Genomic DNA, 25552 nt, shown 5'->3' on the forward strand with positions numbered 1-25552 from the left:
CCCAGCACTTTGGGAGGTCGAAGTGGGTGGATCACGAGGTCAGGAGTTCAAGACCAGCCTGGCCAAGATGGTGAAACCCTGTCTTTAATAAAAACATAAAAATTAGCTGTGGATGGTGGCGGGCGTCTGTAATACCAGCTACTCAGGAGGCTGAGGCAGAGAATTGCCTGAACCTAGGAGGCAGAGGTTGCAGTGAGCCAAGATCGTGCCACTGCACTCTAGCCTGGGTGACAGAGCAAGACTCCAAAAAAAGTATATCCAGCAAGTAGAGGTTGTTCATAATTGTGTCCAACAATGGATAGTTTTTCTGGCCTGCATTACAGGACATGTATTGTCCCTAGCCCATGTCCATTAACTGACAGGAACTCCTATATACTAGGAAAACATCTGTTTCCCCTACTATAATCTCAACACTTCTGTGACCAGATGTGTGGACTTTTTTTTTCACATGGCCCAGTTCTACAACACCAGCTAGGTGTTCTACAATTTAACTCAATTCTGACTCTCTCTGCCTAGAGATAGCATCAGATTCCATAGGTTAAGGGCTCAGTCCACAAGTCTTTCCCCAACTTCAATGTCCATCATGTGAAGCGATCCCAGAAAACCCACAATTTTTGTCCAACATGGCTAAAGATTGGAGGTTCCCTTGATCCCTTCTTTAGGTTTGATAATCTGCTAGAGCAGCTTACAGAACCCAAGAAAACAGTTTATTTACTATTGCTGATTTATTACAAAGGATATAGATGAGTGGCCAGAGGAAGAGATATATATGGTGAGATTTAGAAGAGCCCAGGGCACAGGAGCTTCTGTCTCCATGGAGTTGAGATGGACACCTTCCTGGTATGTGAATGCGCATAATTCCAACTCTATGACATCCTTAAAACAGCAAAACTAAAGGTGAAAAGATCTGTGATTCTAGGGAGAGCAAAGAGATTTGTGGAGAGATGACCAAAGAGAACACAAATGATTTTAGGGGAAGTAAAAATGCTTCACATGATATTATAACGATGAATACATATCATTATACATTTGTTTAAACCCGTAGAATGTACAACATCAAGCATGAACCTTAATGTAAATTAAGGACTTTGGTCATAATGATGATGTAGTTTCATTAATTGAAACAAATGTACTGTTCTGCTAGCAGATTTTGATAATGGGAAAGGCTATGCAAGTGTAGAGACAGGGGGTATATGGAAAATAGTTGCACCTTCCTCTCAACTTTATTTTTGCCCAAAACTGCTGCAAAAAATTGTCTTTAAAAAAAAGTCAGTTGCAAGTCTACATGATCCTAAAACATACTGATAAAAACAAAAATACAGTAATCTAACTACTTCTCAAATCTAGAAACATGTATCAATATTTCAAGCATTTAAAAAAGTTGTCTTTTACATTGCTGTTGATAATCATCTACCACTCCAACTTCAATTTTCATCGTGCTCAGATGCAAACACTCTGTCTTTATCCTCTCACACCTGATAATGATCAAACATATACAAGCATAAGTGCACATAACTCTGAAAACTGCACTCTTCCGATAACATAAAACAAGACAAAAAAGATACTTTCCAGGTTGGAAGATACAGGTCTAATTCATAAATTATTGTTTGTTTTATAGTAGTTCTACAGCATTTCCCTGTTGACATCTAAGTTAGTTCCAGTTTTTATGTACTGCAAATAACACTGAACACTCTCATGATATAGTATTATCAGCCTAATACTTTTATTTTTATTTAGAAGATAGATTCCCAAAGTCAGATTGTGAGCACAAAGACCCTGCGTAATTGTAATTTATATCATCTTGAGAAGTTTACTTCTCAAAACAGTAATCAGTAAATCATACTTGTACCCCAAAATTAACGAGGAAGCCCATTTCACCACATTCTGGGATGTCAACATTCTTTTAAATTTTGTCAATCAGATTCAAGGTAAACAGTATCACACTGATAGTTTAATTAAACTTCTCTTCTTATTAAGAAGAAGAATGACATTTTTGTACTTTTTTGATCTTTGAATTTTCTTTCTCTAAATTGCATACACATATTGCATCTTTTTAAAAATTATGATTTTTATATTTTCAATTTACAACAGTTATTTGTATATTGCAAATATTAACTATCAGACTGTCATAGATAATTCATTTTTTTGTAGACAATAGTCTGTCTTTTAACTTTGCTTATTGTCTTGTAATTCAAATTTTTTACTCTTTTACTTTTTATTCTCAAATATACTTATTTTTTATGCCTCAGAGTTTTCTATCTTGCTTAAAATGGTTTCCTATAAGTTGGGATAACAGTTATACAATTTATTATTTTGTTAGATTCAATTTCAATCGTCTGAAATCCTAACTTGGTTAAAGTCTTTTCCAGATGGATAACCAACTATGTCAGCACATTTATTGAATAAACTATTCTTTTTCTACTACATTGAAATACCATGTTTTGATTATTTTAACAATCTTTGTATCCTGGTTTTATGTCTAGACTCATAGGTGTTAAACTAATCTGCTTTTCTATTCCTGTACCTGTGCCATGCTGATTTCATAACAATGTTTTGGTAGTAAGTTTCAGCATTGGGCAAGGCAAGTGTCCAGTTAATATCCTTTCTCATTTGTTTCTTGAATATTCAAAGACATTTTTTTCTTTAGGAAAATGTTTCTTGTTTATCAATAGTTTTATTCAGTATTTGAAACCATTGATATTCTCTATGGAATTGCTATAAATATATAAATTATGTAAAAGGATTGCTATTTTAATGATACTAAGTCTTCTGATCCAGGACCATCAGCATCTCTCAATTTGGCCTGTTCTTGTTTTATGTCCTTTATTAAGATTACAATTTTGCTTTCTTTTCTAAATTAAGAAAAACTAAGACATGAAGACAAAAGTAAACAATATTTAAATATATGATGTCATAAATAACTAAAACTTCATCACCTTTGTAACTACCATTTAGGTCAAGAAACAGTACATTACCATCACACAAAACTCCCTCCAATGTGTTTCTTTCCAACCATATCCTTCCTTCTTCCCCTAGATGTTAATTAGAGTTAACAACCACACCAAAGTTTTGCTTTTCTTTAATCCCACAATTTGTTGAATGTAGAGGATTCTATCCTTTTCATTGTCAGAAATCAATTTCAACATTAGAAAAATAGATGTTTTTACTTATCCCCACATTTCCCAATGTGGTCAAAAAAGATACCTGATATGATTTCAATATTCTTAAATTTGTTTAGTCTTGTTTTGTAGCCTAACATATGATCTATCCTGGAGAACATTCTGTGTGTACATGAGGAGAATGTGTATTCTGCTACTGTTGGATGGAATGTTCTTATGTCTGATAGGTCCAGTTGATCTAACATAAGTTTAAATCTGGTGTTTCCTTATTGATTTTCTGTCTGAATTATCTCCATCGCTAGAAGTGGAGTATTGAAGTCAAATACTACTATTGTATTACAGTCTATCTCTTTCTTCATATATATTACTATTTGCTTGATATATTTAAGTGCTATAATACGAGGTGCTTATATATTTACAACTGTTATATCTTCTTGCTGAATTGACCCCTTTATCATTATATTTGTACCTTCTTAGTCTCATTTTACACTTTTTGACTTAAAGTCTATTTTATTTGATGTAAATATAGCTACTACTTCTCTCTTTTGGTTTCCATTTGCATGGAATATATTTTTCCATGCTTTCATTTTCAGTTTTTCTGTGCCCTTATGGGTGAAGTGAGCCTCTCATGGGCAATATATAGTTGGGTCTTGTTTTTGTTGTTTGTTTGTCTGTTTGTTTTATTCATTCAGCCACTCTCTGTCTTTTGATTGGAGAGCTTAATCCATCTACATTCAAGATAATTATTGATAAAGACTTGCTACTGTCATTTGTTCATTGTTTTCTGATTATTTTGTAGATTCTTTGCTCCTTTCTTCCTCTCTTGCTGTCTCCCTTTTTGACTAAATTATTTTCTCCAGTGGTATGCTTTCTACGGCAGTATGATTCCTTAAGTTTTAGCTTGTGTGTATCTACTATAGGATTTTGCTTTGTGATTACCATGAGACTTACAAAAAGCAGCTTATAATTATAATAGGCTATTTTAAGCTGATAACAACTTAACCTATGATTTTACTCCAAACTCTCCACACACATTTTATTTTTTGTGTGTCACAACTGACATTTTTTGTATTGTATGTCCCTTAAAAAATTATTGTAACTATGATTATTTTAATAATTTTATATTTTATCATAATAAAGATATAAATGATTTACACACCAATGTTAAAACATGAAAGTATTTTCAATACGAACGTGTACTTACTTTGACCAGTAAGTTTTGTATGTTCATGTTTTTGTGTTACAAAGTAGCATCATTTTTTTAAGCTTGAAGAACTCCCTTGGCATTCCTTGTAAGGCAAATTTGGTGCTGATGAATTCATTCAGTTTTGGTTTGTCTGGGAGTTTATATCCTCTCTATTTCTGAAGGATAGCTTTGCCACATACAGTATTATTGTCAGCATTTTTTTCCCTTCAGCACTTTGAATATATCATCCCACTCTCCTGGCCTCTCTCTTCTTATAAGATCCTTGCTGGGAAATCTGCCAATATTGGAACTCTATTATATGCTATTTGTTTCATTTCTCTTGCTGGTTACAGGATCCGCTCTTTGTCTTTGATTTTTAAGAGTTTGCTTATAATTTGGCTTGCTGTAGTCTTGTTTGGATTGAATCTGACTGGAGATCTTTGAGCCTGCAATACCTGGATATGTATATCTTTCTCCAATTTGGGAAGATTTTTACCATTTTTTGTAATAATAAAAATACTCCATTGTCTTTCTCTTCTCCTTCCCAAATGTTTATAACTCAAACATTTGCTCTTTTGATGCCGACCCATAAATTTTGTAAGCTTTCTTCATTTCTTCTCGTATTTTTATTTTTTCTCCTCTGACTAGATACTTTCAAATAGTCTGTCTTTGATTTTACAGATTCTTCTGCTTGATCAGTTCTACTGTTCATGCTCGCTAATGCACTTTTCATTTCATTCATTGTATGTTTCAGTTCAGAATTTCTATTTGCTTTTTTTTTTTTTTTTTTTTTTTTTTTGAGACGGAGTCTTGCTCTGTCACCCAGGCTGGAGTGCTGTGGCCGCATCTCAGCTCACTGCAAGCTCCACCTCCCGGGTTCACGCCATTCTCCTGCCTCAGCCTCCCGAGTAGCTGGGATTACAGGCGCCGCCACCTCGCCCGGCTAGTTTTTTGTAGTTTTTTTTAGTAGAGACGGGGTTTCACTGTGTTAGCCAGGATGGTCTCGATCTCCTGACCTCGTGATCCGCCCGTCTCGGCCTCCCAAAGTGCTGGGATTACAGGCTTGAGCCACCGCGCCCGGCCTCTATTTGCTTTTTATATAATTTCCATCTCTCTGTTAAATTTCTAGTTTCTGTCATGTATTGTTTTCATGATTTCATTGAATTGTCTCTGTGTATTTTCTGAAGTTCACTTAGAACCTTTATAACAATTATTTTAAATTTTGTCAAGCATTTTGTGTATCCCCATTTCTTTGGGGTCAGTAACTAGGAGACAATTGTGTTATTTTTGTGTAGTTCTATCTCCTTGGGTTTTGTGTTTGTTTCTTGAAAGACGTATTTCAAGATACAAAGACATAATTTTGTTATGAGGGAAAAAAATGAATGTTTCTTTGTATCTACATATAAACATCATGGACATGGAATGTTTAAAGTATTAAAAGGATTGCGATGTCAGCTTAAAAAGCTAAGATTTTTAATTTTCAGGGGACCAAAGTCAAGAATTGGAGGGAGGAGGAAAAGATAATATAAACAAATTGTTTCTTTCAACACTCAAAGTTTTGCTAGCACAAATGACTGAGCTACCTAACTTCAAGGCAGTGAGCAAGTCTTCTAGGTTCCATGAACACATCCCACCCACACCACCAGGACACAGATACTTAGTTTTTATTAACATGAAAGGAAAGTTGAAGGGAGCAGAAATAAGAAATACATCTTACATTTTTGAAAGAAAAGCTTTAGTCAAAATAAATTTAACAGTGAGTATTAAAGATTCATGAATCAGGCAGCAGTCAGAATAGGAAGAGCTGCATTCCAACAGCATGAGCAGCAGATTTTTATAGGTTGAAAATGGAAGTGAAGTAAAGTAAGGAAACTACTTTCCTGGTAAAAGCTAGGTATTTGCCTCATTTGAGTACAGACCAATGGGAGGTCCCTTGTTATATGATCAGTCGGCTGGCTGGATGTTCGTGATTGGTTAAGAATTTTTATTTTGTTTTGTTTTTATAATCAGTTACAGAAAATGCCTCCAAACTATCTTTTAGTGTGCTTATGTAAGGGGCTGTAAGTACAAAGACAAACTTACGCTAATAGCCTCCTACTTATTCTGTTTTAACATTTTAATCCCCTCCTAAAGTTTTACTATTGAACATATAGAGAAGGAAGCTTAAGTACAATATTTCTAAAGAAATTTCTATTTGATTTATAGTTTTAAGATAATATTAATTCATTTCATTTCATATTAATAGTTAAATGCAATACCATTTAATATAAAAAATATTTTTACATATATAAGGATTGATAATAAATAAATAAAAATGTTATTCAGAATAATTGGGCCAAACAGGTAAAAAGGATGGAAAAAAATAGGCAATATAATAAAAAAAACTTTTCTTAAATTATTCAGGTAATTATCTTAATTATTCACTTCAGTTTACATGTGCCAATCACAGCTTAATAATCACAAAATATCTTCAGATATTCTTTACACACATTAGATAAAATTGGTGATTTATTTTAAATGTCCATTTAATGGCCGAATTTCTCAATGCCAACACTGAGCAATTATCCAAATTCTAACTAAATATACTATTTTAAAAAATGAACTTATTAGTCAAATAGTTATAATAATCACTATCACACATATGACTACTGTATTCACATTGAAAAGAAGCCCTAATCTCATATGAAAGCACAAAATTTGAGAATGTACATAACATTGACCCATATTCTCACATATAATTTATTATATAATTATTTAAATATAGTATGGCTTTTACTTTCAAGTTTTTCTGTCATAAATTTCACATTAAGCTCTTGTAGAGAAGCAAGGGCAACTAGATAAGTTTGTCTTGTCTGAAAACCAGTTTCTCTTTAATGTATTTTTGTGTATGTTTGTGGGTTTGTAAATCAAAACTAGAAGATTATAGTAATTCAAAAAGGAATTTGGGCTGACAGAAGAGCAAAAACAGAATTTGGATCCTCAGTAATTTTAAACTGGCAAGTGAAAGAAAACATAAATAGACATGAATAATTTTATCTAGGCAATTAACATTTAGGAATCTTCAACAGGAAAATGTTCTGGTAAGAATCTCAGAATTGTAAAATCCCAATTTTTAAAATTTCATTTATTTATTTATTTATTTTTTATTTTTTATTTTATTTATTTATTTTTTTGAGACGGAGTCTTGCTCTATTGCCCAGGCTGGAGTACAGTGGTGTGATCTCAGCTCACTGCAACCTCCAGCTCCTGAGTTAAAGTGATTCTCCTGCCTCAGGCTCCTGAGTAGCTGGGACTACAGGTGCACACCACTACACTCAGCTATTTTTTGTTTTTTTTCATAGTTTTTAGTAGAGACAGGGTTTCACCATGTTGGTCAGGCTGGTCTCGAACTCCTGACCTCAAATGATCCACCCACCTCGGCCTCCCAAAGTGGTAAAATCTCATTTAAATTTAGCTAGAGCCAGGCATGGTAGCTTATGCCTGTAATCCTAGCACTTTGGGAGGCAGAGACTGGCATATTGCCTGAGCTCAGGAGTTCAAGACCAGCCTGGTCAACATAGTGAAACCCTGTCTCTACTAAAATACAAAAAATTAGCCCAGCTTGGTTGTGCATGCCTGTAGGCCCAGTTGCTCCGGGAAGCTGAGGCACGAGAATCGCTTGAACCCAGGAGGTGGAGGTTGCAGCGAGCCGAGATCACGTCACTGCACTCCAGCCTGGGTGACAGCACAAGACTCTGTTTCTTAAAAAAATAGGCCAGTCCCAGTGGCTCACGCCTGTAATCCCAGCAGTTTGGGAGGCCGAGGCAAGTGGATCCCGAGGTCAGGAGACTGAGACCATCCTGGCTAACATGGTGAAAGCCTGTCTCTACTTAAAAAAAAAAAAAACAAAAAAACAAAAAATGAGCTGGGTGTGGTGGCGGGCACCTGTAGTCCCAGCTACTCAGAAGGCTGAGGCAGGAGAATGGCGTGAACACGGGAGGCGGAGCTTGCAGTGAGCCGAGATGGCGCCACTGCACTCCAACCAGCCTGGGCAACAGAGCGAGACTCTGTCTAAAATAAACAAATAAATACAAATTTAGATAGCTATAGATTTTTATAATGAAAATGATTAAAATAATAAGACATGAAAATGTAAACAACAAAAAAGTGTTACCAGTTTTACGCATTTATTTTATTTTTCTAGTCCCATTGAATTGATTTTGCTCCTTTCAGCTTCTCTTTTTAGCTCTTGAGGCCTCTTTCCCACAGACACAGAGTGTGCATAAGAAGCCAAGCCCAGATGTTCTTCTCAGTAAGTGAGTGTTTTGGAAGAGGCTGGAACTGAGAAGAGCCCCTGGGGCACTGCTCCAGGGAATCTGTCCTCACCCTTGTTGGTCCATAATAACAGATGCCCCTGCCCTGACATGAAGTAAAACAATTCTATTCATTGAGAGTTGTATCCCTAGTAGTTTGCCTAGTATTTGACACATAATAGGTCCTCTATAAATATCACTCATAAATGAATTGATACCAAATCCAGTATATCCAATTGTATTCTAATTACAACAATGTCTGAGAATCAGCATCATCTGTGATGCCTCACATTAAGACATAATCACAATTGATGAATGGATTATATTTGGTGATTTAGGTAAGGAATGCTGGGATAACTACCGGCTCTGCCAATGACTACTTATCTAATTGTCACAATTTATATGAACTTTCTATGCCTCAGTTTCCTCATTAGTAGTAAAGAGAATACTAGTGCCTACATCATGAACATGTTGTCTCAATTAAAGAGCATAGACACATTTTTAGTGCTTAATTATTGCTATTAAAATAAAAAGTAGCATTTGAATGATAATCAAAGGACAAACAATTTTCATTTAATCTAAAGACTAAGATAATTCCTTTTCATATGGCTTATCACTGAAGAAATATTTGAAATTCATTGATATGAAAATGATTTTAAAATATGTTACTTCAGTATATTATGTAACAGGATAAAAATATGCATGAAAATTATAAATTAAAATAGTAAAATAAACTCTATGATTCAGATATAGATAGATAGATAGATAGATAGATGGATGGATAGATACAGATTTCTATGTATGAAAGTGCCAATCAGCTACAATGCAATTATGATACTAAATTTTTGGAGTTAAGTCAAATTTTACAGGTTAATGGCACGGTCCTCCACAAGTCTCTCACTTCAGACACTGGCCGCAAGGTTAGGGTTCCCAAGGTACCTTCATTTCTGACCAACTGAATATAGATCTGGAGATTCCAACTACAGCCTTTAGATTCAATAATTTGCTGGTATGGCTCACAGAACTCAGGAAAACACTATACTTATGATTACAGTTGTCTTCTAATGGATACAAATCAGGACCAGTCAAAGGAAGTGATGCATAGGGTAAGGAGGATGGCAAATGTAAAGCTTCAGTGTCTTCAGGAGATGTCATCCTACTGGTACAACCATGCATATCACCAATGAGGAAGCTGACCCAAGCTTCAGATGTCCAGAGTTTTATTGAAGTTCCATTATGTAAGCATAACTGATGGAATAACTGGCCATAAGATTGAACTCAAACTCCAGCTCTGCTCCCCTTCACTCCTCAGAGGTAACAATATCAGGCTTCCAGCACTTGGTTCAGAGTCAAATTCTTAGGCTCAATATTGTGGTTCATGCCTGTAATCCTAACAATTTGGAAGGTTAAGGCAGGAGGATTACTTGAGGTCGGGAGTTTGAGACAACTCTGGGCAACATGGCGAGACCCTGTCTGTCCTAAAAAATAAATAAAGAAATAAATATATTAGCCTGACATGGTGGTGCATGCTTATAGTTCTAGCTATTCAGGAGGCTGAAATATGAAGGTCACTTAAGCCCAGAACTTCAAGATGGCAGTGAACAATAATGGTGCCACTACATACCAGCCTGGGTGACAGAGTGAGACTCTGTCTCTAAAAAAGAAAAAGAAAAGGAAAAGAAAGGTGAAAAACTTTTACTCACATGATTGGTCGGTCTTAGCACAGCCATGCCAGCCCTCATATGAAACTATCTGGGGTCGACCATGAATCACCTTGTTATTATAAACTCAACTGTGGTCCCCAGTGTCCACCATTAATAACAAAGGCACTCCTATAACTAGGGAAATTCCAGGAACCAGGGACAAATGTCGGCAAAATACTTTAGTATTCAACATTGGTATTAACTAAAATTCTCCAACATACCTTTGAAAGACATTTAAATAAAGTAAATTTTTGACATCTTAAGTAGTATAATTTCCTAGCCATCAACAAATTTAGATTTTTTTTTTTTTTTTTTTTTGAGACGGAGTCTTGCTCGGTCGCCCAGGCTGGAGTGCAGTGGCACAATCTCAGCTCACTGCAAGCTCCCAAATTTAGATTTTTTAAATGCGTAATGTTATATGTCCATGAGCCAACTGTTACTGAGATTACTATCAGTTGTAAATCTAACCATTAACGTGAGAGTAATGAGTCTCTACCGATTTTAAGGTTTTTGTCTCTCCTGTCAGATATAAAAGAAAGGCAGGAATCTTTGACTGAAATTTAGGCTCAATTTTAAAAGTTAGACATACTACTTTAAAGACAAAAAGCTCCAAATCTAAGCACCACTGGGTGGTTAACCCTCAGTCTAGTGATACATTTGGCATGACTCCTAGAATAAAACTAATCAGCCAGTGCAAAGGGCTAATAACTAGACACCATATTGTACGATGTTGGCCTGTTTTCCAGCTGTGCCAGCTTACTCACCCTCTTGCCTGTGTCTGAATAAGATCCTTGTTTATCAGATACAGACTTTGGTAAAGTTCATGTGACAATGTTCCCAGGAATCCTTCCAAGAAATCAAATCTGCCTGGTCTTAAAACTGCTTTCTGCATTACTGCTGAGACGGACCCAGGAAACAAAGGATGGAAGCTATTAAAGCCACAGTGAAATTGGGAGGTCACAACCACAGTTCTTTAGCTGTCGTGAAAATGTCAGTGAACCAAAATAATTCCAAGTAAAGCAAATTTAATTTCATGAACAAAAACAAAGAAAAAGAAAACAATGTAGGCCTTGAAAACCAGTTTGTCAATGAACAAGATCAAAGCATCAGGAATTTCTTTTAGACTAGCCCTCTTTAGTTGTAGAAAATAAACATGAAAAGGAATGCTTTTACCACATTAAGTCTTCAAAGAGAAAAATCCCAGTCTTATCTAGGGCATGAGCAGCCTTACTCCCATTTCACAGATTGAAAAGAAAAAGAAATAAAGTCCTTAAAGCAAAACCATGAGCTGACAGAAATAGAGTGGAAACCTTAATATTTATTTAACAAATCACACCACGCTACTTCTACAGGAATCTTCACGGAGATTGCACAAAAATAGTGCTGATCTCCAATTGTGGTTACAGATCTTCCCTGTGGATGATGTACACTGATCTAAAAGAACTTCTGAGAGAGAAAACAAACTCATTGGTGAATCCCAAAGGAAAGAGTCTACATATGTCCTTTATATTCTTAGCTTTTCTTTACCAAGATCCTTTATTCCTGAAATATAAAAATCAATCACTTCCACCTACAATTTAAAATGTTATATCTCTGTTTCTAACTTGTATTAGTTTCCTCCTGCTGCTATAACAAATTGCCATAAACTTAGTGCCCTAAAGCAACACAGATTTAGTATGTTACACTGCTGGAGGTCAGAGGTCTGAAATAGGCCTCTCTGGGCTAACATCAAGTGTATGCAGGACTGCATTCTTCCTGAGGCTCTGGGGAGCGTCTGTTTTCTTGACTTCTCCTGCTTTTGGAGGGCCACTGCATTTCTTGGCTCATTGCCCTGTTTGTCCATATTCAAAGCCAGCAATGGCCAGTGGAGTCCTTTTCATATGCAATTAATCACTCTGACTCAAGTGATAACACCCACTTGACTCTTCTGCTTCCTCCTTCCACATTTAAGGAAAGGCTTGTAATTATATTGGGTACACCTAGGTAAACCAGAATACTCACCCTATTTTGAGTTCAATTGATTAGCAACCTTAATTTCATTTGCTACCTTAATTTACCTTTGCCATGTCACCTAATATATTCAAAGGTTCCCAGAATTGAGATACAGGCATCTTTGGAGGTCAAAGTATACATATATTAAAATCCTATAGTCTAGTTTGATGTGAGAACACAATAGTAAAAATATTCAAACTCCCATTTTGTTTCTGCTCTGCAATAAACAAACTTTATGCTGGTTGATCAAAAAAATCATGTGGCTCCTTTGAGCCTCAGTTTCTTCATTTGGCGATGATGTTAATAGTCATTAGTTCCGAAAACAAACTGAATTCATTGGAGTTATTTGTATTATTCAATGATATATTTTAAATAAATCATAGGAAATATAAGAATTTATTTTAACAGGACTCATAGTTGGACGTGGTGGCTCATGCCTATAATCCCAGCACTTTGGGAGACTGAGGTGGGTGTTATCACTTGAGGTCAGGAGTTTGAGACCAGCCTGGCCAACATCGTGAAACTCCATCTCTACTAAAAATATAAAAATTAGCTGGGTATTTTTGGATGGAATATAATCTAGCTAGTATTATAAATAGAACAAAATATAGAAGTTGATGTATCTTAATAGGAAAAAATAAGTTTAGGTCTCTAACTCTATATAAGTTGTAGCTTTATATTAAAACATTATCTTCTATTTCTTATTTGTATCCTCTGTAAACCATTCCAATAATAATAATCCTCTGTAAACCATTCTATTTCTTATTTGTATCCTCTGTAAACCATTCCAATAATAAGGTTTCTCTTTTTCTTTTTCTTTTTTTTTTTGAGACAGAGTCTCTCTGTAGCCCAGGCTGGAGTGCAATGGCACGATCTCCGCTCGCTGCAATCTCCGCCTCCCAGGTTCAAGCGATTCTCCTGCCTCAACCTCCTAAGTACCTGGGATTATAGGTGTGCACTACCATATCTTGCTAATATTTGCATTTTTAGTAGAGATGTGGTTTCACCATGTTGGCCAAGCTGGTCTCGAACTCCTGACCATGTGATCCACCCACCTCGAACTCCCAGAGGGCTGGGCTTACAGGCGTGAGCCACCAGACCCAGCTAGTTTCTGTTTTTCAAAAACATCTGAGAGTGTACCAAAAAAACAGAAAAAAATATATGTCAATTCACTTAAACCACCAATTTTTCCAAACAGTAGGACATGGTGTTGCCCCATTTTGGAGGACAAGTCTAGAAAGCATATATCTTTCCAGGTAATGAATAACTCATCAGTTTTATAATTTCTTTAGGATCAGGACATTGGGAAATTTTAAGAATGAAGTCTCTTCTTTAGAATGAAAATATAAGAATGTACTGGTAAAAGACTCCTGTTTAATATGCTGTTTAGAAATCATAGAATATTGAGTTGCAAAAGGAAGAAAATAAAATAAATAAAATGTAAGAAAAAGCTAAACTGACCAGGCTCAGTGGCTCACGCCTGTAATCCCAGCTCACTGGGAGGCTGAGGCAGGTGGATCAAGAGGTGAGGAGTTCAAGACCAGCCTGGCCAACATAGTGAAACCTTGTCTCTTCAAAAATACAAAAAAAAAAAAAAATTAGCTGGCGTGGTGTCATGGCCTGTAATCCCAGATACTCCGGAGGCTAAGATGGGAGAATTGCTTAAACTTGGGAGGCGGAGGTTGCAGTGAACCAAGATCATGCCACTGCACTCCATCCAGCCTGGGTGACAGAGCAAGACTCCGTCTCGGAGGAAAAAAAAAAGTAAAAGCTAAACTGATTAAATAACTAAAAATTTAGAATCACAAAAATATTATTTACAACATTATTTATAAAATTCAATTATATTAGATACAAAAGTGTATTTATAAATGGAAGCCATTCAAGAAAGTTCCTCTGAAGGAATTGCTTTAGTAAATAAGAATCATAATATTCTTTTTTCCACTTAAGAGTTAAATCATTTTCCTTACCTTTTCATTTATATTTGCTTATTAACTCTTTTAGCAAAATAGAAAAAAATGGTAGTAATGACTTAATTTTGAATTGAAATTTCTAGCTGTGTTTTTGTTAATTCAGTTATGGACCAAGAATTCAACCACTTAAAAATGACTGCTTTAATAGTTAAGCAGATTTATCTCATAAAATGCCACTTGACATCTTCAGTGACTTCCCTGGGTTCAACATTAATACTCTGCTCATTGGAGTCAACATAAATGAATAAAAGACTTCTTATTTTAATCTACTTGCGTTTGTGCCCTCAGTTTTCTTAGCTCTCAGTCTTCATGATATATTTCCTTTAAAAAAAATCAAAACAAAAAAGCTTTGTGGGAGGCCAAGGTGGGCAGATCATCTGAGGTCGGGAGTTCGAGACTAGCCTGACCAACAAGAAGAAACCACATCTCCACAAAAAGTACAAAATTAGCCGGGTGTGGTGATGCATGTCCGTAATCTCAGCTACTTGGGAGGCTGAGGTAGGAGAATCGCTTGAAGCCGGGAGGCGTAGGTAGCAGTGAGCCAAGATCACACCATTGCACTCCAGCCCGGGCAATAAGAGCGAAATTCTGTCTCAAAAAATAAAAAATAAATAAAGTAAATAATTAAAAAACAAAAAAATAAACTTTTTTAGCTTTGTATTTTTCAAAATAGGTGTGGAGGCTCTCAAACAAACATATTCAAATTCTATTTCAACTGAAGCTTCAAAATTTATACACATACATGTATATATAATTCAAAAGATTTTCAGACTATTTATTAACTAATGATTTAAAAAATACAATTTGAGTAAACAAGCCCTAATGTTAAATTTTGTTTTGTTGATCTCAATTATTAGTTTTACCAAGATCAAACAAAGCAAAAGGTAATTACTTGAGATTAAATGACAGATTAAGTATGTTTTCATGACTCTTATTTAAAACATTGTTAGTTCTTTACTTAAATATTTTGTTTCCCAGATTTAAAAATATTTTTCTCTCTTAAAATGTCTGTAGTTTACAATAATTTGGTAAAGTATACTTTTGTAAACAAAGATACAAACACTTTTTCTCCCTACTTAGTATCCCCAAAATTCAAAAATTATTCATGTGTATTTCCATTTTTATAACAATATGGTTGTTTGTATAAATTTAATAATAATCTGCTCTCTTTATAACAATATACAATTTAAACTATTGGTTATATTATGAAGGCTTCAGCTAAAATATTATATTTAAATATGTACACAGAATGCCTGGGTTCAAAGTTTCCTTTTTAACTTAACAATATAATAATATCACTGAAATTTTATAATCAGTAGTTTCTGCTGGTAATTTGACAAAACCTAACCTAAGTGATCCTTTAGTCCACCTAAGAATGAAAAATCTTTAACACAATTGGATCAAATCCTTTAACTCAACCCAGTCATTGGATGCTAGATGATACACTTACTTATTAGTAAAATTTCTAATTAGTTAAATAAGAAAATGTCTGTACTATTGCTAATACTATGTACTATACCTGGCTAAATTCCTCTGGGAAAGATGAGACCCGTATACACAACTTTTTTTGTAAAGGCCATATGTTTATAGTAAGTCTCACCTAATTCCCCAAGGTCATTTAAATTATTGGATTAGTTGCCTGCAAGCCTAGGGTCATGGCTCAAAACTATTATACAAACTGAGATTATTATTTTACTTTATATTTTCCTTTTAAAACTTTATACCTGTTACTTCTTAAATTTGTACAAAAATACAATTCCCAAAAAAAAATACTCCCTCAACACTTTAAAATTAAGGACAAAGCCTATGAAACAAACAGATTAAACTTAAAAATAAACTCCAAGTAGACCTAGCCTGAAAGTCACTTCCTTCAACCCTCCCTTGTCCTTCAAATGTGGCTAAAAGTGTTTTTGATAACGACTCTTAGTCACCAATCACTTCCCTCCAATGTGAGACCACACGAGACTAGGACAGATATATTCTGACATAAAGGGACAATAGAAACTTCCATAAGAGATAATTGATCAGCATTGCTTTCAGAGAAGATCTTAATCAAAAGAGGGAAATGTGCAAATTGTCAAAATCAAAATGGAGTCACTTATGTTCAAAACTCTGACAAATAGAGCTAGGAGAGGTCTAAAGGAAGGGTTCTCATGCATGAATGCCTGATAACAAGAACTACCACTAAAGACTGCAAAAATATAACCCTCCACAAAGGCCATCAAAACCTTGCATATACACAAAAATACTTCTATGAGGACATCTGCCCAGCAACTGCCTGGGCAAATTCAAGCTGGCACCACCCTTGTTATTGATGCTTGTAACCAAGGATAATTATCTCAAAACAATTATGCAATTCTCTTCATGTTTTCTTTAAAATTTTTATCTTCCTTTTACCTCCCTGAATATGCACATAGTTTATTATGACATATGTATTCCCTCTGCAATGTTTATTCCTAAATAAACATCATTTTCTTTTATAGGGTCTCCCTCTCTGTTTGTTATTTAGGTTGACAATACTGACACGATCACATTAATTTCAACATTTTGCGGGGGACATTGAAACCACAGTAGGGACTAACTCACATTCACCTTCTTTATTATTTAAGAAATAGAAGGGGGAGGTGGATTTGAATATCAAGGTTTGGCTGACATTTAGTAGAATATTTACTTTACCCTGAAAATGCAAGGAGAAATAGAAACAGGATTTCATAGATTTAATCGTGAATTTTAAGATGAGAGAAGTTTGGAAGTATCCCAGACTATAGTTCTGAATCATTATTTAGGCTTCATTATGATGTATTAATACCTTGTGATGCAAAGATACTAATTTAAAAGGCACCTATGTTTTCAAAAGAGAAACTTTTCCCAACTGAATCTAGTGAAAACTGCATTCCAGCTGGATTTTTTTCTTTTCTTTCCAATTGCCAATCACTGTTAGACCAGAACAGATAAAAGTAACTTAAAATAATTAAAAATAGGCTTGATTTAGCAAACAGTACATATAGTAAAATATCAGGCATATTCAAACCTAGCACTCCCATGAATACTTTACTAGGGGAAAATTTGTGCTATAGAAAAATGTTACTTTACTATACGATTAGAAACACAGAATTCTTCTGTTAATGTCAATTCTTCTTTATTGTGAGAAATTGAGAAAATAAGATAAAAGAGAATCTTAAAAAGCATTTTGAATGAAAAAACATTAATTCAGTTGTTAAATTGAAAAGACTTAAAAGGCTGAAACTATTTTGAGGTCCTCACGAACAATTTCAGCTTAAAGCAAGATATACATCTTCTTAATTTTATGCTATTGCTATTTTAAGAATAACAATACTGTTTCGTCTATTTTTTAAAAAAATTAGTACACTTCAAATTACAATATTTGGGTCTCTTCCAAAATACTTCAAATAACTGATTTATGAATTAAGTAAAACTTAACCAAATAATTGGGAGGATAAAACTGTTTTTAATTTTTAGTTTTAATTCACAAGCAAAATTTTTATTTTTCCAAGCAAATGTAACGTATAAGGTATTATAGTTTGGTAGGTATTTACATACCAGTATATACTAAGACAGAGCATGACATATAGCAAGCACTCCAAAAAATGTATTACTAATAAATAATATGTAAAATATGAACATAAGTTCATTAACTCATTTTATAAACTTGAAATATGTTTATTCCCCTGCAAAAAAAGTCAAATTAACATCCCAAATATATTTTAGTCCTCATTCACTACTTTGATGGAATTTGGAGTTGAAAACACTGCTTCTGCAAAATAGATTTGTGATTTGCTAAAACACATTGTTAAAAGCTCAGGTTTTGTTTCTTGGTGCTAGTAGGTGAAAGCACCACTAGCGGTTTTGAACAGAACTTTATCTTGCACATCTGAGTTAAATTACATTTCTCTTGGTTTCAGATGAATAAACACATTCCACAATAGCATTGTGCCAGTAGAATTATGCACCTGGAATATTTTAATTTTCTTAATGACATCACGGTGTTTTCCTAATAGGCTAATCATATTCGGATAAGACTATCATGATTCCTACATTTAGAAAAAGTACTTTATTTAAGCTAAATTATTAATTAATTTTTTCCCTAACATCCATTTAAGGTCCAATTTTGTAAAACATTATTTTCTACTAGTCTTCTAATTAAAATTGTTCCTTATGTTTTGATACTATTTAATCATTAGATTGGTTTGCAGTGTACTCTACACTCCTAAAATAACCTTTACAATTGCATGCTGTTATTTAAAATTTTGGAAGAAAGAGCTTATATGCATGTTCAGTAATTCAAATCAAGCTAATATTACCACATAGATTTCAGTAATTCAAATCAAGCTAATATTACCACATATTCTACAATTTTACATGTAGAATATGTGGAATACATATTTTTCCAACTCTGTTTATCCACATTATCTACAGTTTGTATCCCCCGATGCAATCTTATACTTAGTACTACCTAAAGAGTTGAGCCAAAACAATCAATTCTCTTATTTTTCTCACATTATAGCTACTGGATTTCACTGAACCCATAAATAGGTTAGAATTGGTTATACCTATATAAATCAGTAAACAAAGCATCTGTTCCTCAATGTTTTATTTCTTTTCATCTAATATGCTTTATATTACCATAAAAAAGAAATTAATAATTGTATTTCTTGTGGTCATGATTATTTGACATCTATATTCAAAAATAGAACTTAAAATAGTTTCAGATCATAATTCAATAGATTTATGCATTTCAATACTCAAACTGTAGATATATGCAAATTAAATTCCATTCAAATATTTATAAAACAGTTTATAATTGCCTCTGGGTATAAATCAGTGAGCCAAGTTAAAGCTATATAAAGCTATATAAGGAAAAAGATGACAAAACAGACACTCCACAGAAATGTCATCCCTGAAAATTTCACTGTTTTTAGAGAAGTTTATTTCATTTTCAGTTAAACAGATCCAATGACTTGTACCAAAATAACTAAAATATTCCAAATATCATTACAAATCTGAGGTTCTTGTGTGGCTGTCAATATTTTTACAAATGAAGTTAGTTTCAAGGAGTGGAATAACAGTAATTACTTTAGCAGGAGTTGGCCATTGTAAGGAACCCAAAAGAACCAACATCAAAGGATATGGCAGGCTAAGGAGTCTATTCAGCATTACGATAGGGCCTATAATAAACTCGAATACTTCTCGACTGTTCTTCTAGCTTACTAATAATATCATACCTTGTTTTCATGTTATTATCTACTACTACCTTTGTCATTGTATATTATTAGCTTTATAAGAAAGAGGGGCCTAGAAAGACGAACTTAGGAGGGAAATGAACATTTTCCCACTTTTGCTAAAGAAATAGGATGCATGGCAGACACAGTTGAGATTGTTTTTAGCTCCAAGCAGCCTTTTTCTGTAAAACCGTCACTTTTTTGAAATGCATATGATTTTAGTATCTCACTTACCCCTTATACAGATGGGATTGCATCAGACCTACTTAATTCCTTTATACCTGCTTAGTTAATAAGATTCTGCAAGTACTTGATAACTTTTGAGAAAGATCCTGGTGGTATTTTGAAAAAAAAAAAAGTCCACAACTCTCAAGCAGATGTTTCTGAAGTCACTGAGTCTCGATATAGTACACTAGGCAGTAGAGTTTTGTATAAGAAGCAATGGCTTTGGAACCCTGAAGACGTACAATCAAATGCCAGCTTTACCCCTTACAACAATTTCTAGGTTTTTTACTTTTTTTTTTGAGATAGAGTCTCAATCTGTCACCTAGGTTGGAGTGCAGTGGCATAATCTTAGCTCACCGCAACCTCCGCCTTCCAGGTTCAAGCGATTCTTCTCTCTCAGCCTCCCAAGTAGCTGGGACTACAGGCCCCAGCCACCATGCGTGGCTAATTTTTGTATTTTTAGTAGAGACAGGGTTTCACCATGTTGACCAGGATGGTCTCGAACTCCTGATCTTGTGATCCACCCACCTCAGCCTCCCGAAGTGTTGGGATTACAGGGGTGAGCCACCATACACAGCCTAACAATTTCTAGTTTTAATCAAGCAATTTAGCCATAATGAACTTAATGTTCCTATCAGTAAAATGAAATTTGGGTAAGAGAGTATATGAGAAGCTGAATGTTTCTTTTGGAGCATGGGCAACATTGTTCTCTAGGTTATTAATATACTACTTTCTGTAATTAAGCTGCCACCTGGATGCAGGAAACTAGCATAGAGACTGATCATAGGAGGTGCTCTACTGATTTTACTTCCATTCCTGGGGAAGTCATTAAAATGAATGATTTAATTACATCATTATATCATTACCTACTAAGAGTATCAAAATACCAAATCAATCAAGAGATGGCCATCTTTTCACAGCAGGCCATAATGAGTTTAATATATGTTCATGTAGGGCCAAGTATGGTGCCTCGCACCTACAATCTCAGTGCTTTGGGAGGCTAAGTTGGGAAGAACACTTGAGGCCAGGAGTTCAAGATCAGCTGGGCAATATAGTGAAACACCATCTCTAAAAACAAGTTTTGTTCTTTAGTTAGCCAGGAGTGGTGGCACACACCCGTAATTCTATAGCTACTCAGGTGGCTGAGACAGGAGGATCACTTGAGTCCAGGAGTTTGAGGCTGTAGTAAGCTATGACTGTGTCACTATTCTCTGGCCTGGGCAACACAGCAAGACTCTGTCACTAAAAAACGTTTTTAAATTAAATCAAATATATTCATTTAAATGAAATAAGTGACTTTGTAAACCACTTTGGGAGATTTTCTTACGTCCTAGTTTACTCAAGATAGTTAAGTGGTCAGGTGTGGTAAGAGAAAAAAAATAAACTCTGCCTTTACCATTGCATTGGGAAATTACATAGTGATTTACTGAGCAATCTCAAGACCAGGGATCAGGTAACTCTCTGCAAAGACCAGTCAGTAACTATTTTAGGCTTTACATGATATATGGTCTTTGTTGAAACAACTCAACTCTGCCCTCATAACACAAATAAGCCATAGGAATAGATAAACAAATGAATGTGGCTGTGTTACAATAAAACTATATTTACAAAAATTGATGGTGAGCCAGATTTGGCTCAAAGGCTGTAGTTTTCCAACTCCTGCTGATCTTTATGCTGATCATCTCTTAATACTTCACCAATTATCACTACATGATTTCCTATATTCCTGATATTTCCTACCAGTTAGCAAGATAACCAAGACTATATGTAGAGGTTTAGAGAATATATTACAAGAACAATTGCATATTTAAAATTATATATAAATTCTAATCATATTCTTCCTTAAAAAATTCAATAGAAAAATATATAAGAGTAGTCTAAGAGCAGGAGATGGTGACATTTACAACCAATGGTGTGACTCCTCACTAATACACATACCTAATATAATGCATCTTCCAATCCCAAAGATCATAGATTAAGGCTCCAGTCAATAAAAAAAACATTTCATATCATCAATACCACTGTTATTAACTGTTATGCCAGTTACAAGTCATGCCAATAACCAGTCAAGAACAGGAGACATTGTCACTAGATAACTATAGTAGCTGAAGAAACATGAGAAACCAAAACAAAATATTTTAAATTTATCCACACACTTGCAATAAGATTAAGCCCAAGAATTAAAAATCACTTATCCTACGAACACAAAGGAATTTTCAGTTGTTTGAACAAATGGAGAGAACAAAGATACTACAAAACATTTGGTAAGCCTCCTCCACAAAGCATGTTACAAACCACAGAACTTGGAAACAAAGCTAAAAGAAGGAAAAGATTATTATGTGAAGATGGTTAAGTAGTTTTCTTCATTTTACTTAGGGTCTTTTTAAAGATCAATATGAATACAGTTAATTCATATTTTTTTTCAAATTGGTCAATCAGCTCTCTGTTATTAGGTTATAAATTCAGAGGTATGAATGATGTATTATTCATCTTTGTAAGTATATGAATAATATATGTATACTGGCCAATAATATATGTATAAGACCAAAATTAGTTGGTCTTAATTATTAATCAGTTACATTTATTAGCCCTAATGGAGTATAGAAATCACGAAGTCAGCCAGGCATGGTGGCTTACTCCTATAATCTCAGCACTTTGAGGGGCTGAGGCAGGAGGATTGTTTGAAGCCGGGAGTTTGAGACAAGCCTAGGAAACCTAGTAAGACCTCATATCTACAAAATATGTAAAAAAAGGATGGATATGGTGGCATGTGCCTGTAGCTACTGGGGTGGCTGAGACTGGTGGATCATTTGAGTCCAGGAGTTTGAGCCTGCAGTGAGCTATAATCATCACTGCAATCACTGCACTTCAGCCTGGGTGACAAAACCAGACCCTGTCTCAAAAGAAAGAGAGAGAGAGAGAGAGAGAGAGAGAGAGGAGAGAGAGAGAGAGGAGGGAAGGAGGGAGGGGATACAGAGAGAGAAAGAAAAAAAGGAAAGGAAAGGAAAGGAAAGGAGGAAAGGAAAGGACACAAAGTTGTTCACTGTTATCTCAAAACCTATGCATACAAATTAGCAGAATATTCCCAGAAAGTGTAAAACTCTATCTTCTATCTCTAAGTGAGATGTTGCAAAGACCAGAGTTCTTATGAGAAGACTGGAGAATTCAGAGCTGCACCCTTAGGCAATTCGAAGCAGACTTCTGTTCCTCTTAATTAAATGAATCCCTCAGCACTGCATGAGCAGGCTGCTTTCCAGAATAGAAGAGATGTCACACAGATGTTTCCAAAAATTTTCCTCAAGGTTTACCTTGTTGAGAAAGAATGACTCCATTCAAAGCAAGAATTTTACCAAACCTATGAGAATGAACAAGAGCAGAAGAGTTGGAATTCCTCTCTTTTTAAAAGAACAACATACGCAATGTACAACCAGACACATATTCAGAATGTCCAGATGTCTTCACCATGTAGGGGAATACATTTTAAAACTCCACAAAAATAAGAAAAGGCAGTGAGAGAATGATGAGAAGGTATTGCAAATCTGAGAAGTGAGAATACACAGACCTCTCTTCCATTGCCAACTTGATTAGGTCTTCTCCTTTACAAAAAGATGCTTTAGCCATTAACCTGCCAAAAGAAGGACCCAAAACTATGCCTGATTTCAGGTCAAAGGTGAAAGCAAGAAATGCCAAGAAGACAATGCTTACAAAAGAAACTTTCAAAACAAGGCAGTAATGATAGGTTTTATAGATCTGCAATACAGAAGAAGAAACCGGTATGGAATAGATCATGTCTGCTTTTGAATTTTAATGCAGATGATGGAAAAAGAGGGCATACATAAAAATTAGGGAAAATGTGATTTGAAACAGATGTCAACCAGCCTTTCATTGCAAAGAGTCATAAATGAATGTATGGAATATCAGGCAGACAAAACTGTTCAAGTGAATATTAAACTTGTTTAAAAAAAAAAAACTTTGTATCATCCCTCATTAGAAGGTATTATAAAAAGCTATGAAGCTTTATTGAATAAATTCAACAAATTTCCTGAATTATGAATGCTAATTAATTTTTATTCTTATTTTATAACAACACACACAAAAAAGGTACTCACTAGTAAGAAATGATGAGAATAAAGCCAAGAATTAACACGTGGATAGGATTTTAGGTTTCTGATTTGGAGTGCTCGATCACTCCCTCAGCATCATAGCCTCACATGGTGAATGTGATGATTTCCAAGTTGCAAAAAAAAAAAAAAATGAGATTATTTTGAAGACTAGAGTTCTAGTCTTTTATTTTAGAAAAAAAAAGCAAGGAAGAAGAGTGCTTCCATTGTTGCTATATTGTAAGCCTGACATTATAATTCCCTCAAGCAATTTTTATGATTTATTTAATGGATACTTGAAAATTAGTACTTTTCTTTTTAAAATATATCCTTAAAAGAAAATCATAGGTATTATTATTTCTAAACACTTGCTTTGTGAGAATTATACTTTTCTTAATGGCCAATAGAAACTGTAGAGACATATTTAGCACTCAAGCAGAGCAATTGATTAACTTTCGACGGAATTGTTTCTGCCCCATGCCTACACTCTCTTTATTTTATATCATTTTCTGCATTTGTTTAACTTCCTTCTTTTGCAAACATTTTTATTGTATTCTAATTGGCTCAATTTTATGTAACCTTTAAAATCATATAAAATTACCTTAAATTCTTTAGAACTAAAGAAAGGACAATTAATTACTTGAATCCTTCCTGTAGAATTGCACCATGTAACATAAAAGCCCTGATCACCCTTTTAGTTTATCTCAATTCAGTTAGTACTGTTCTTACACAAGTCACCCAGAAAACATAATTTGTTGGGTAGCCAACACTGTACTCTTGTTTCCAATGATACTATATAAGGAGATTCAATGAAATCTCAAAATAAAGCAAACATTGAATCTACAGAAGGAATACAGAAACAGAATTGTCTGAAAAAATCCATTTGATGTAATGCCCATGGTTCCTGAGGATTTAGAGAACATCTTTACCACAGCAGCTCCCAGTCCAAATTCTCAAAAGTGAATCCTGCTTTCAAGGTCATGGTGCTAACCTCCAATCCTTGTCAGAGTCCATATTTCATGACACAGTCTTGTTGAAATTGACATAGGTATACAGTATACCATCTGTCATGGGATGAAGAGAAAAAAAAAAAGCTTCTGGCTTCTTCCCCATAGTACTACCATTATTTCTTCCTCCATTTTTATTCTTCCAGTTCTAGAAGCTCTTTTATAAACCTCACAATAAAAAAACTTAGCCCTAATGGTCCTGGTGGTACTCAGTGAATTATCTGCTGAAACACTATTTGCTTTTTGATAGCATGTATTTAGGAATGGAAGGAAACAAATAAAGGCACAGTGGAATTTCATGACTTCTAAAGTTGCCACACATAATATCCTGATAAAATTCATATTTTTTATCTTATTGAATAATCTTTCTTTAATATAGCCCAGGCATTACTGTTTCTCATCATTGACCTTATCCCAGCAAATAAGAACTACAAATATAGTTTCACAGAAGGAGCATATTTACCTGCTGTATATCACTCAGTAAACCAAGATTTAAACAATTTCCAGTTAATTAATACATGTTAAATTTCTCATTTGAGAAAAGATCTCACTTGAGAAAATACCATTTTCTAATGATACAAACTTGTTTTTTATAAACTTCTTGCTAATAATAAGCTAGTAAGCTAGTAACTCATTGGAATTCAGTCATTTTTAGACTAAGCTTTCCATTTACGTCTTTCTTAACCTAATAGACACAAGTTCAACATTATTTAGT

Source organism: Trachypithecus francoisi, unplaced genomic scaffold (assembly GCF_009764315.1).
Source record: "Trachypithecus francoisi isolate TF-2019V2 unplaced genomic scaffold, Tfra_2.0 Lachesis_group1, whole genome shotgun sequence".
Taxonomy (NCBI): domain Eukaryota; kingdom Metazoa; phylum Chordata; class Mammalia; order Primates; family Cercopithecidae; genus Trachypithecus; species Trachypithecus francoisi.